The sequence below is a fragment of the Lolium perenne genome, chromosome 1 (genome assembly GCF_019359855.2).
Source record: "Lolium perenne isolate Kyuss_39 chromosome 1, Kyuss_2.0, whole genome shotgun sequence".
NCBI lineage: Eukaryota > Viridiplantae > Streptophyta > Magnoliopsida > Poales > Poaceae > Lolium > Lolium perenne.
The window spans coordinates 208,899,535-208,912,054 of NC_067244.2; the positions used below are offsets into that span (position 1 = coordinate 208,899,535).

General features: G+C 41.8%; 1 long non-coding RNA gene across 1 annotated transcript; it reads right to left on the reverse strand.

Moving 5' to 3' along the window:
- Window positions 1-4,404: 4,404 nt before the first annotated feature.
- LOC127322403 (uncharacterized) lies at window positions 4,405-6,054 on the reverse strand. Its single transcript, XR_007864768.2, has 3 exons — window positions 5,582-6,054; window positions 5,246-5,464; window positions 4,405-5,169 (listed from the first exon to the last, which is right to left on the reverse strand). It is a non-coding gene; the product is annotated as an uncharacterized lncRNA (long non-coding RNA).
- Window positions 6,055-12,520: the final 6,466 nt, after the last annotated feature.

The window sequence follows — 12,520 nt, forward strand, 5'->3', positions numbered from 1 at the left end:
CCATCTTCCTTGTTGTTCGACCCTTACTAGAAATTATCTAGACCTTAGCGAGACCAATTATGCAAACCAAATTTTAGCAAGCTCTATGTATTTCTTCATTAATAGGTGCAAAGTATATGATGCAAGAGCTTAAACATGAGCACAACAATTGCCAAGTATCAAATTATTCAAGACATTCTACCAATTACTACATGTAGCATTTCCTGTTTCCAACCATATAACAAATTAACGAAGAAGATTCAACCTTCTCCATGAATATTATGAGTAAAGCCTAAGGACATATTTGTCCATATGCAACAGCGGAGCGTGTCTCTCTCCCACACAATGAATGCTAGGATCCATTTTATTCAAACAAAACAAAAATAAAAACAAACAGACGCTCCAAGCAAAGTGCATAAGATGTGATGGAATAAAAATATAGTTTCACTAGAGGAACCTGATAATGTTGTCGATGAAGAAGGGGATGCCTTGAACATCCCCAAGCTTAGACGCTTGAGTCTTCTTGAAAGATGCAGGGGTGAACCACCGGGGCATCCCCAAGCTTAGAGCTTTCACTCTCCTTGATCATATTGTATCATCTCCCTTTCTTGATCCTTGAAAACTTCCTCCACACCAAACTCAAAACAACTCATTAGAGGGTTAGTGCATAATCAAAATTCATATGTTCAGAGGTGACATAATCATTCTTAACACTTCTGGATATTGCACAAAGCTACTGAAAGTTAATGGAATAGAAAAATCCATCAAGCATAGCAAAACAGGCAATGTGAAATAAAAGGCAGAATCTGTTAAAACAGAACAGTCCGTAAAAACGAATTTTATTGAGGCACCAGACTTGCTCAAATGAAAATGCTCAAATTGAATGAAAGTTGCGTACATATCTGAGTATCACTCACGTAAATTGGCATAATTTTATGAGTTACCTACAGAGAATTAGGCCCAGATTCGTGACAGCAAAGAAATCTGTTTCTATGCAGTAATCCAAATCTAGTATGAACCTTACTATCAAAGACTTTACTTGGCACAATGATACGCGTACAGCACGCGTCCGTTGGGAACCCCAAGAGGAAGGTGTGATGCGTACAGTGGCAAGTTTTCCCTCAGTATGAAACCAAGGTTTATCGAACCAGTAGGAGCCAAGAAGCACGTTGAAAGTTGATGGCGGCGAGATGTAGTGCGGCGCAACACCAGGGATTCTGGTGCCAACGTGGAACCTGCACAACACAACCAAAGTACTTTGCCCCAATGAAACAGTGAGGTTGTCAATCTCACCGGCTTGCTGTAACAAAGGATTAGATGTATAGTGTGGATAATGATTGTTTGCAGAGAACAGTAGAACAATTGCAGTAGATTGTATTTCAGATGTAAAGAATGGACCGGGGTCCACAGTTCACTAGTGGTGTCTCTCCCATAAGATAAATAGCATGTTGGGTGAACAAATTACAGTTGGGCAATTGACAAATAGAGAGGGCATGACCATGCACATACATGATATGATGAGTATTGTGAGATTTAATTGGGCATTACGACAAAGTACATAGACCGCTATCCAGCATGCATCTATGCCTAAAAAGTCCACCTTCAGGTTATCATCCGAACCCCTTCCAGTATTAAGTTGCAAACAACAGACAAATGCATTAAGTATGGTGCGTAATGTAATCAATAACTACATCCTCGGACATAGCATCAATGTTTTATCCCTAGTGGCAACAGTACATCCATAACCTTAGAGGTTTCTGTCACTGATACGTCTCCGACGTATCGATAATTTCTTGTGTTCCATGCCACATTATTGATAATATCTACATGTTTTATGCACACTTTATGTCATATTCGTGCATTTTCTGGAACTAACCTATTAACAAGATGCCAAAGTGCCAGTTCCTGTTTTCTGCTATTTTTGGTTTCAGAAATCCTAGTAACGAAATATTCTCGGAATTGGACGAAATCAACGCCAAGGTTCCTATTTTGCCCGGAAGCATCCAGAACACACGAGAACCGCCAGAGAGGGGGCACAGGGCCACCAAACCCTAGGCCGGCGCGGCCAAGGGGGGGCCCGCGCCCCCCTATAGTGTGGCCACCCTGTCAGCCCTCCTGCGCCGCCTCTTCGCCTATTTAAAGCCTCCGTCGCGAAAACCCTGATACGTTGGACGAAACCCACAGAAACCTTCCAGAGCCGCCGCCATCGCGAAGCCAAGATCTGGGGGACAGGAGTCTCTGTTCCGGCACGCCGCCGGAACGGGGAAGTGCCCCCGGAAGGCTTCTCCATCGACACCGCTGCCATCTCCACCGCCATCTTCATCACCGCTGCTGCTCCCATGAGGAGGGAGTAGTTCTCCATCGAGGCTCGGGGCTGTACCGGTAGCTATGTGGTTCATCTCTCTCCTATGTACTTCAATACAATAATCTCATGAGCTGCCTTACATGATTGAGATTCATATGATGATGCTTGTAATCTAGATGTCGTTATGCTAGTCAAGTGAATTTTACTTATGTGATCTCCGGAGACTCCTTGTCCCACGTGTGTAAAGGTGACAGTGTGTGCACCGTGTGGGTCTCTTAGGCTATATTTCACAGAATACTTATTCACTGTTATGAATGGCATAGTGAAGTGCTTATTTATATCTCTTTATGATTGCAATGTGTTTTGTATCACAATTTATCTATGTGCTACTCTAGTGATGTTATTAAAGTAGTTTTATTCCTCCTGCACGGTGTAATGGTGACAGTGTGTGCATCCGTGTTAGTACTTGGTTTATGCTATGATTATGATCTCTTGTAGATTATGAAGTTAACTATTGCTATGATAGTATTGATATGATCTATGCCTCCTTTCTAAGCATGAAGGTGACAGTGTGCATGCTACGTTGGTACTTGGTTTAGTTATGTTGATCTATCTTACACTCTAAGGTTATTTAAATATGAACATTGAATTGTGGAGCTTGTTAACTCCGGCATTGAGGGTTCGTGTAATCCTACGCAATGTGTTCATCATCCAACAAAAGAGTGTAGAGTATGCATTTATCTATTTTGTTATGTGATCAATGTTGAGAGTGTCCACTAGTGAAAGTATGATCCCTAGGCCTTGTCCCTAAATACTGCTATTGCTGCTTGTTTACTGTTTTACTGCGTTACTACTGCTGCGTTACTACTGCTGCGTTACTACTGCTTGTTTACTGTCTTGGGCAAAGCACTTTTCTGGTGCCGTTGCCACTGCTCATATATATTCATACCACCTGTATTTCACTATCTCTTCGCCGAACTAGTGCACCTATTAGGTGTGTTGGGGACACAAGAGACTTCTTGCTATGTGGTTGCAGGGTTGCATGAGAGGGATATCTTTGACCTCTTCCTCCCTGAGTTCGATAAACCTTGGGTGATCCACTTAAGGGAAAACTTGCTTCTGTTCTACAAACCTCTGCTCTTGGAGGCCCAACACTGTCTACAGGAAAAGGAGGGGGGGCGTAGACATCAAGCTATTTTCTGGCGCCGTTGCCGGGGAGAAAAGGTAAAAGGTACTCACACTCCGGATCTCGGCTACTAAGCTATTTTCCGGCGCCGTAAGTACTCAAAGCTATTTCCTTTAGATCCTGCAATTGCATCTTTTCGTTTCTTGTTTACACTAGTTTGGCATAATGGACAAAAATGAGCTTCTTATGCTATTTCCTGATTTAAAACATGGATTGTTTGATGCGAAAATTAAAAAACCTATGGAATCTTATTTGCATGCTGGTAGTAATATTAGTATGAACGCTTTGAACACCATTGTTGATAATGATATAGAAAGTTCTAAGCTTGGGGAAGCTGGTTTTCATGATCTTTTTAGTCCCCCAAGCATTGAGGAGAAAATTTTATTTGATGATACTTTGCCTCCCATATATGATGATTATAATGATAGTGGTCTTTTGGTTCCACCTACTATGGAGAGTGAATTTGATTATGATTACAATATGCCTCCTATATTTGATGATGGGCACCGCTAGGAATCGGCTCCCGATGGGTAGCTTCCCATCGGACTAGCCTATGGCCACAGGATGAAACGCACGATGGCCCTACGATGTTGTGCTAGTCACGTTTTAAACCAGCCCCGCGTAACTGTCTCCCTAAAACGTTGTGCAGATTGCATCCTTCCATAAAACCTGGCCGTAATAATAGGGGATCTCAACTGATTAGTACGATTTGTCTCGTACTCAAGTATATCCAAGTTCCAGATTTTAACATCAATAATCTATTAGCTCCTGTGTCTATGCAATTTGGTTTCTTACGGTTTTCAATATTGTTTGAAGTTTCAAACTAAATAAAAATTTGCTTCCATTGAAATGGGAACAAGATTCTAATAATTCATTTCCAACAAATAAATGTTGAAAAACTATTAGTACTTGTATTTGGAACATGCATTTTTCGAATATACAAATGGTATATTTGGATTTACCTTACTATAAACGACTCTGGTTGCCATGCAACAAAAACATGCTTCCACGGGGAATGAAATTTCCAACAGATTTAAATATGTGTGTGTTGTGAAAAAGAAATGTTTCAGAAGCAACATATATAGTACCACTTCCATCGACAAGTCTTGCTTCCAACATAATATGAATATTTTTCCGACAACAATGCAATTATTTTCGCTGCAATAATTATACATGCTTCTGAAGAAATAGGATGAGCTTCTAAAGAATTAAATATTTGCTCCTATTGAATGGAGATGTGCTTCCATGGCCAAATATATATTAATTGGAAATTACAAGTTTTATAATGACATGTAATGCAGTAATGGAAAATATCTGCTTGCTTCCACCATGCTTCTATGCATGCCCCCGCCATGGAACGTGTCACATTCTCCGTGTTTGCTTCCATAGAACAAAAAGCGGCATCTAGGTATCTATCTTGTGGCATGTATGCACAATGCGGACACCAAGAGCTGATGGTGATGATGTGCTTCCTTCTGATTCATGCATGTGTCCTTGCTGCGGTAGCTTTGCTTCCTTCATATGGTGATCATGCTACATGCTACTTGTCAATGTTGGCCGTGCTTCATCCATGTTGTGCTTGTGATTCTTCAGACGCACCGGCTGATTTTGACCATACTTTTTTGGTCATCGTGCTTCATTTAGATGTGATCGTGCTTCCTACAGATGGTGGTCGTGCTTCCTGCCTCAACGGAACAGTCTGGAAGGAGCAAAGCTACAACATGAAATCCACGAAAAATTGAGGATATGAGAAAATTATTTGTACACTATCTCACCTTATGCGGCCCCATTCCGAGATGTGCTCGTGCACGATGCGAGCTGCAGCAGTATCGCCCCACTCTGCGCATCGTTGTGATGATTGCAGCCGGCCGGAACAGGACCTACTGTACTCATGGTTGTGCTGATTGCTGCCCGCAGGAATGCTACACTGCTTTGATCGACTCGGGCAGGTGAGCCTACCCTTCCCTAAATCACTTCCCTCCCATCGAACAGCCCTAAATCATTCCAGCACATCCTCACATACTCCAAGATATGGAAGCACAGAAAAAGAGTATTTTGCTACCTAGAAACACAAGGCTGAGCACTTCTGAAACTAGATAAGATGCACTTACCGAATCATGTAGTCGACGAATCGACATGGCCCGCTGATTTCCCATGTCTGTAGACTTGAAGGCCCGGCTGAGTCGTCTCCATCGGCGGTCACCAATGGATCGGACACTGACTGTCCATGTAGGAGAGTGGTATAGTGCTACGACTGTAGATCGGATGGCAGCAGGTCGCATCGCGAAGCAGCTGCCCAGCAGGTTGCTGGGCGGCTGCGAATCATGAACGCGGCGCGGTGATAGGTTGCTGGGCGGCTGCGAATCAGGAACGGCGGGCGAATCCAGTAGTCAGGTGGCAGTAGAGGAATGACGAGGAGGAGAGGAGCGGGGACGATTCCGGCGAGGAGAATAGATCGGGAGGAGACATATGCGGTCGGTGGACGCGGAGACCGCGGTGGTGCGGAACTATGGAGCTGATGCAGAATTAACGGCGCGTGTGGGACGGATCGCAGTTAATGGGACGAGAACAAAATATTCTGCTGCCAGCCATTGGATGGAGGAGAGATGTAGGGTGTGTGAGTGGTCCGACGGAAGCCTTTCCATCGGACTACGATCTATAGTGTTTACCTTTGATGATAGCTACTTTGTTGAATTTGCTCCCACTACAACTAATAAAATTGATTATGCTTATGTGGAGAGTAATAATTTTATGCATGAGACTCATGATAAGAATGCTTTATGTGATAGTTATATTGTTGAGTTTGCTCATGATGCTACTGAAAGTTATTATGAGAGAGGAAAATATGGTTGTAGAAATTTTCATGTTACTAAAATGCCTCTCTATGTGCTGAAATTTTTGAAGCTATACTTGTTTTATCTTCCTATGCTTGTCACTTTGCTCTTCATGAACTTGTTTATTTACAAGATTCCTTTGCATAGGAAGCATGTTAGACTTAAATTTGTTTTGAATTTGCCTCTGGATGCTCTCTTTCGCTTCAACTACTATTTCTTATGAGTGCATCATTAAAACTGCTGAGCCCATCTCAATGGCTATAAAGAAAGAACTTCTTGGGAGATAACCCATGTGTTTATTTTGCTACAGTACTTTATTTTATATTTGTATCTTGGAAGTTGTTTACTACTGTAGCAACCTCTCCTTATCTTAGTTTTGTGTTTTGTTGTGCCAAGTGAAACCTCTAATCGAAGGTTGATACTAGATTTGGATTTCTGCGCAGAAACAGATTTCTATCTGTCACGAATCTGGGCTGTTTTCTCTGTAGAAAAATCAGAAAAATATGCCAATTTACGTGCGTGTTCCTCAGATATGTACGCAACTTTCATTAGTTTTGAGTTTTCTGATCTGAGCAACGGAAGTATTTATTAGAAATTCGTCTTTACGGACTGTTCTGTTTTGACAGATTCTGCCTTTTATTTCGCATTGCTTCTTTCGCTGTGTTGGGTGGATTTCTTTGTTCCATTACCTTCCAGTAGCTTTGAGCAATGTCCAGAAGTGTTAAGAATGATTGTGTCACCTCTGAACATGTGAGTTTTTGATTATGTACTAACCCCTCTAATGAAGTTTATGAGAAGTTTGGTGTGAAGGAAGTTTTCAAGGGTCAAGAGAGGAGGATGATATACTATGATCAAGAAGAGTGAAAGCTCTAAGCTTGGGGATGCCCCGGTGGTTCACCCCTGCATATTCTAAGAAGACTCAAGCGTCTAAGCTTGGGGATGCCCAAGGCATCCCCTTCTTCATCGACAAATTATCACGTTCCTCCCCTGAAACTATATTTTTATTCCATCACATCTTATGTGCTTTTCTTGGAGCGTCGGTATGCTTTTATTTTTGTTTGTGTTTGAATAAATTGGATTACATCATGCTTGTGTGGGAGAGAGACACGCTCCGCTGTTGCATATGAACACATGTGTTCTTAGCTTTTAATATTCATGGCGAAGTTTCTTCTTCGTTAAATTGTTATATGGTTGGAATTGGAAAATGATACATGTAGTAATTGCTAAAATGTCTTGGATAATGTGATACTTGGCAATTGTTGTGCTCATGTTTAAGCTCTTGCATCATATACTTTGCACCCATTAATGAAGAAATACATAGAGCATGCTAAAATTTGGTTTGCATATTTGGTCTCTCTAAGGTCTAGATAATTTCTAGTATTGAGTTTGAACAACAAGGAAGACGGTGTAGAGTCTTATAATGTTTACAATATGTCTTTTATGTGAGTTTTGCTGCACCGGTTCATCCTTGTGTTTGTTTCAAATAAGCCTTACTAGCCTAAACCTTGTATCGAGAGGGAATACTTCTCATGCATCCAAAATACTTGAGCCAACCACTATGCCATTTGAGTCCACCATACCTACCTACTACATGGTATTTTCCGCCATTCCAAAGTAAATTGCTTGAGTGCTACCTTTAAAATTCCATCATTCACCTTTGCAATATATAGCTCATGGGACAAATAGCTTAAAAACTATTGTGGTATTGAATATGTACTTATGCACTTTATCTCTTATTAAGTTGCTTGTTGTGCGATAACCATGTTCACTGGGGACGCCATCAACTACTCTTTGTTGAATTTCATGTGAGTTGCTATGCATGTTCGTCTTGTCTGAAGTAAGAGAGATCTACCACCTTATGGTTAAGCATGCATATTGTTAGAGAAGAACATTGGGCCGCTAACTAAAGCCATGATCCATGGTGGAAGTTTCAGTTTTGGACATATATCCTCAATCTCATATGAGAAAATTATTAATTGTTGCCACATGCTTATGTATTAAAGAGGAGTCCATTATCTGTTGTCTATGTTGTCCCGGTATGGATGTCTAAGTTGAGAATAATCAATAGCGAGAAATCCAATGCGAGCTTTCTCCTTAGATCTTTGTACAGGCGGCATAGAGGTACCCCATTGTGACACTTGGTTAAAACATGTGTATTGCGAGGATCCGGTAGTCCAAGCTAATTAGGATAAGGTGCGGGCACTATTAGTATACTATGCATGAGGCTTGCAACTTGTAAGATATAATTTACATGATACATATACTTTATTACTACCGTTGACAAAATTGTTTCTTATTTTCAAAATCAAAGCTCTAGCACAAATATAGCAATCGATGCTTTTCCTCTATGGAGGACCATTCTTTTACTTTCATTGTTGAGTCAGTTCACCTATTTCTCTCCACCTCAAGAAGCAAACACTTGTGTGAACTGTGCATTGATTCCTACATACTTGCATATTGCACTTATTATATTACTCTATGTTGACAATTATCCATGAGATATACATGTTATAAGTTGAAAGCAACCGCTGAAACTTAATCTTCCTTTGTGTTGCTTCAATGCTTTTACTTTGATTTATTGCTTTATGAGTTAACTCTTATGCAAGACTTATTGATGCTTGTCTTGAAGTACTATTCATGAAAAGTCTTTGCTTTATGATTCACTTGTTTACTCATGTCATTACCATTGTTTTGATCGCTGCATTCATTACATATGTTTACAAATAGTATGATCAAGGTTATGATGGCATGCCACTCCAGAAATTATCTTTGTTATCGTTTTACCTGCTCGGGACGAGCAGAACTAAGCTTGGGGATGCTGATACGTCTCTGACGTATCGATAATTTCTTGTGTTCCATGCCACATTATTGATAATATCTACATGTTTTATGCACACTTTATGTCATATTCGTGCATTTTCTGGAACTAACCTATTAACAAGATGCCGAAGTGCCAGTTCCTGTTTTCTGCTATTTTTGGTTTTAGAAATCCTAGTAACGAAATATTCTCGGAATTGGACGAAATCAACGCCCAGGTTCCTATTTTGCCCGGAAGCATCCAGAACACACGAGAACCGCCAGAGAGGGGGCACAGGGCCACCAAACCCTAGGCCGGCGCGGCCAAGGGGGGGCCCGCGCCCCCCTATAGTGTGGCCACCCTGTCAGCCCTCCTGCGCCGCCTCTTCGCCTATTTAAAGCCTCCGTCGCGAAAACCCTGATACGTTGGACGAAACCCACAGAAACCTTCCAGAGCCACCGCCATCGCGAAGCCAAGATCTGGGGGACAGGAGTCTCTGTTCTGGCACGCCGCCGGAACGGGGAAGTGCCCCCGGAAGGCTTCTCCATCGACACCGCTGCCATCTCCACCGCCATCTTCATCACCGCTGCTGCTCCCATGAGGAGGGAGTAGTTCTCCATCGAGGCTCGGGGCTGTACCGGTAGCTATGTGGTTCATCTCTCTCCTATGTACTTCAATACAATAATCTCATGAGCTGCCTTACATGATTGAGATTCATATGATGATGCTTGTAATCTAGATGTCGTTATGCTAGTCAAGTGAATTTTACTTATGTGATCTCCGGAGACTCCTTGTCCCACGTGTGTAAAGGTGACAGTGTGTGCACCGTGTGGGTCTCTTAGGCTATATTTCACAGAATACTTATTCACTGTTATGAATGGCATAGTGAAGTGCTTATTTATATCTCTTTATGATTGCAATGTGTTTTGTATCACAATTTATCTATGTGCTACTCTAGTGATGTTATTAAAGTAGTTTTATTCCTCCTGCACGGTGTAATGGTGACAGTGTGTGCATCCGTGTTAGTACTTGGTTTATGCTATGATTATGATCTCTTGTAGATTATGAAGTTAACTATTGCTATGATAGTATTGATATGATCTATGCCTCCTTTCTAAGCATGAAGGTGACAGTGTGCATGCTACGTTGGTACTTGGTTTAGTTATGTTGATCTATCTTACACTCTAAGGTTATTTAAATATGAACATTGAATTGTGGAGCTTGTTAACTCCGGCATTGAGGGTTCGTGTAATCCTACGCAATGTGTTCATCATCCAACAAAAGAGTGTAGAGTATGCATTTATCTATTCTGTTATGTGATCAATGTTGAGAGTGTCCACTAGTGAAAGTATGATCCCTAGGCCTTGTCCCTAAATACTGCTATTGCTGCTTGTTTACTGTTTTACTGCGTTACTACTGCTGCGTTACTACTGCTTGTTTACTGTCTTGGGGAAAGCACTTTTCTGGTGCCGTTGCCACTGCTCATATATATTCATACCACCTGTATTTCACTATCTCTTCGCCGAACTAGTGCACCTATTAGGTGTGTTGGGGACACAAGAGACTTCTTGCTTTGTGGTTGCAGGGTTGCATGAGAGGGATATCTTTGACCTCTTCCTCCCTGAGTTCGATAAACCTTGGGTGATCCACTTAAGGGAAAACTTGCTGCTGTTCTACAAACCTCTGCTCTTGGAGGCCCAACACTGTCTACAGGAAAAGGAGGGGGGCGTAGACATCAGTCACTCCCCCAGATTCACGGAGACATGAACCCACTATCGAGCATAAATACCCCCTCTTGGAGTTACTAGCAAAAACTTGGCCAGAACCTCTACTAATAACGGAGAGCATGCAAGATCATAAACAACACATAGATATAAATTGATAATCAACATAACATAGTATTCTCTATCCATCGGATCCCAACAAACACAACATATAGCATTACAGATAGATGATCTTGATCATGTTCGGCAGCTCACAAGATCCGACAATGAAGCACATAAGGAGAAGACAACCATCTAGCTACTGCTATGGACCCATCGTCCAGGGGTAGACTACTCACTCATCACTCCGGAGGTGACCATGGCGGCATAGAGTCCTCCGGGAGATGAATCCCCTCTCCGGCAGGGTGCCGGAGGCGATCTCCTGAATCCCCCGAGATGGGATTGGCGGCGGCGGCGTCTCTGGAAGGTTTTCCGTATCGTGGCTCTCGGTACTGGGGGTTTCGCGACGAAGGCTATTTGTAGGCGGAAGGGCAGGTCAAGGGGCGTCACGAGGGGCCCAGATGACAGGGCCGCACGGCCAAGACCTGGGCCGCGCCGCCCTATCGTCTGGCCACCTCGTGGCCCCACTTTGTCAGCTCTCCGGTCTTCTGGAAGCTTCGTGTGAAAATAGGCCCCTGGGCGTTGATTTCGTCCAATTCCGAGAATATTTCCTTACTAGGATTTCTGAAACCAAAAACAGCAGAAAACAGCAACTGGCTCTTTGGCATCTCGTTAATAGGTTAGTTCCAGAAAATGCATAAATATGATGTAAAGTATGCATAAAACATGTAGATATCATCAATAATGTGGCATGGAACATAAGAAATTATCGATACATCGGAGACGTATCAGCATCCCGAGCAGGTAAACGATAACAAAGATAATTTCTGGAGTGACATGCCATCATAACCTTGATCATACTATTGTAAGCATATGTAATGAATGCAGCGATCAAAACAATGTAAATGACAGGAGTAAACAAATGAATCATAAAGCAAAGACTTTTCATGAATAGTACTTCAAGACAAGCATCAATAAGTCTTGCATAAGAGTTAACTCATAAAGCAATAATTCAAAGTAAAGGCATTGAAGCAACACAAAGGAAGATTAAGTTTCAGCGGTTGCTTTCAACTTATAACATGTATATCTCATGGATATTGTCAATGTAAAGTAATATAACAAGTGCAATATGCAAGTATGTAGGAATCAATGCACAGTTCACACAAGTGTTTGCTTCTTGAGGTGGAGAGAGATAGGTGAACTGACTCAACAATAAAAGTAGAAGAAAGGTTCTTCAAAGAGGAAAGCATCGATTGCTATATTTGTGCTAGAGCTTTGATTTTGAAAACAAGAAACAATTTTGTCAACGGTAGTAATAAAGCATATGTGTTATGTAAATTATATCTTACAAGTTGCAAGCCTCATGCATAGTATACTAATAGTGCCCGCACCTTGTCCTAATTAGCTCGGATTACCTAGATTATCATCGCAATGCACATGTTTTAACCAAGTGTCACAAAGGGGTACCTCTATGCCGCCTGTACAAAGGTCTAAGGAGAAAGCTTGCATTGGATTTCTCGCTATTGATTATTCTCAACTTAGACATCCATACCGGGACAACATAGACAACAGATAATGGACTCCTCTTATATGCAT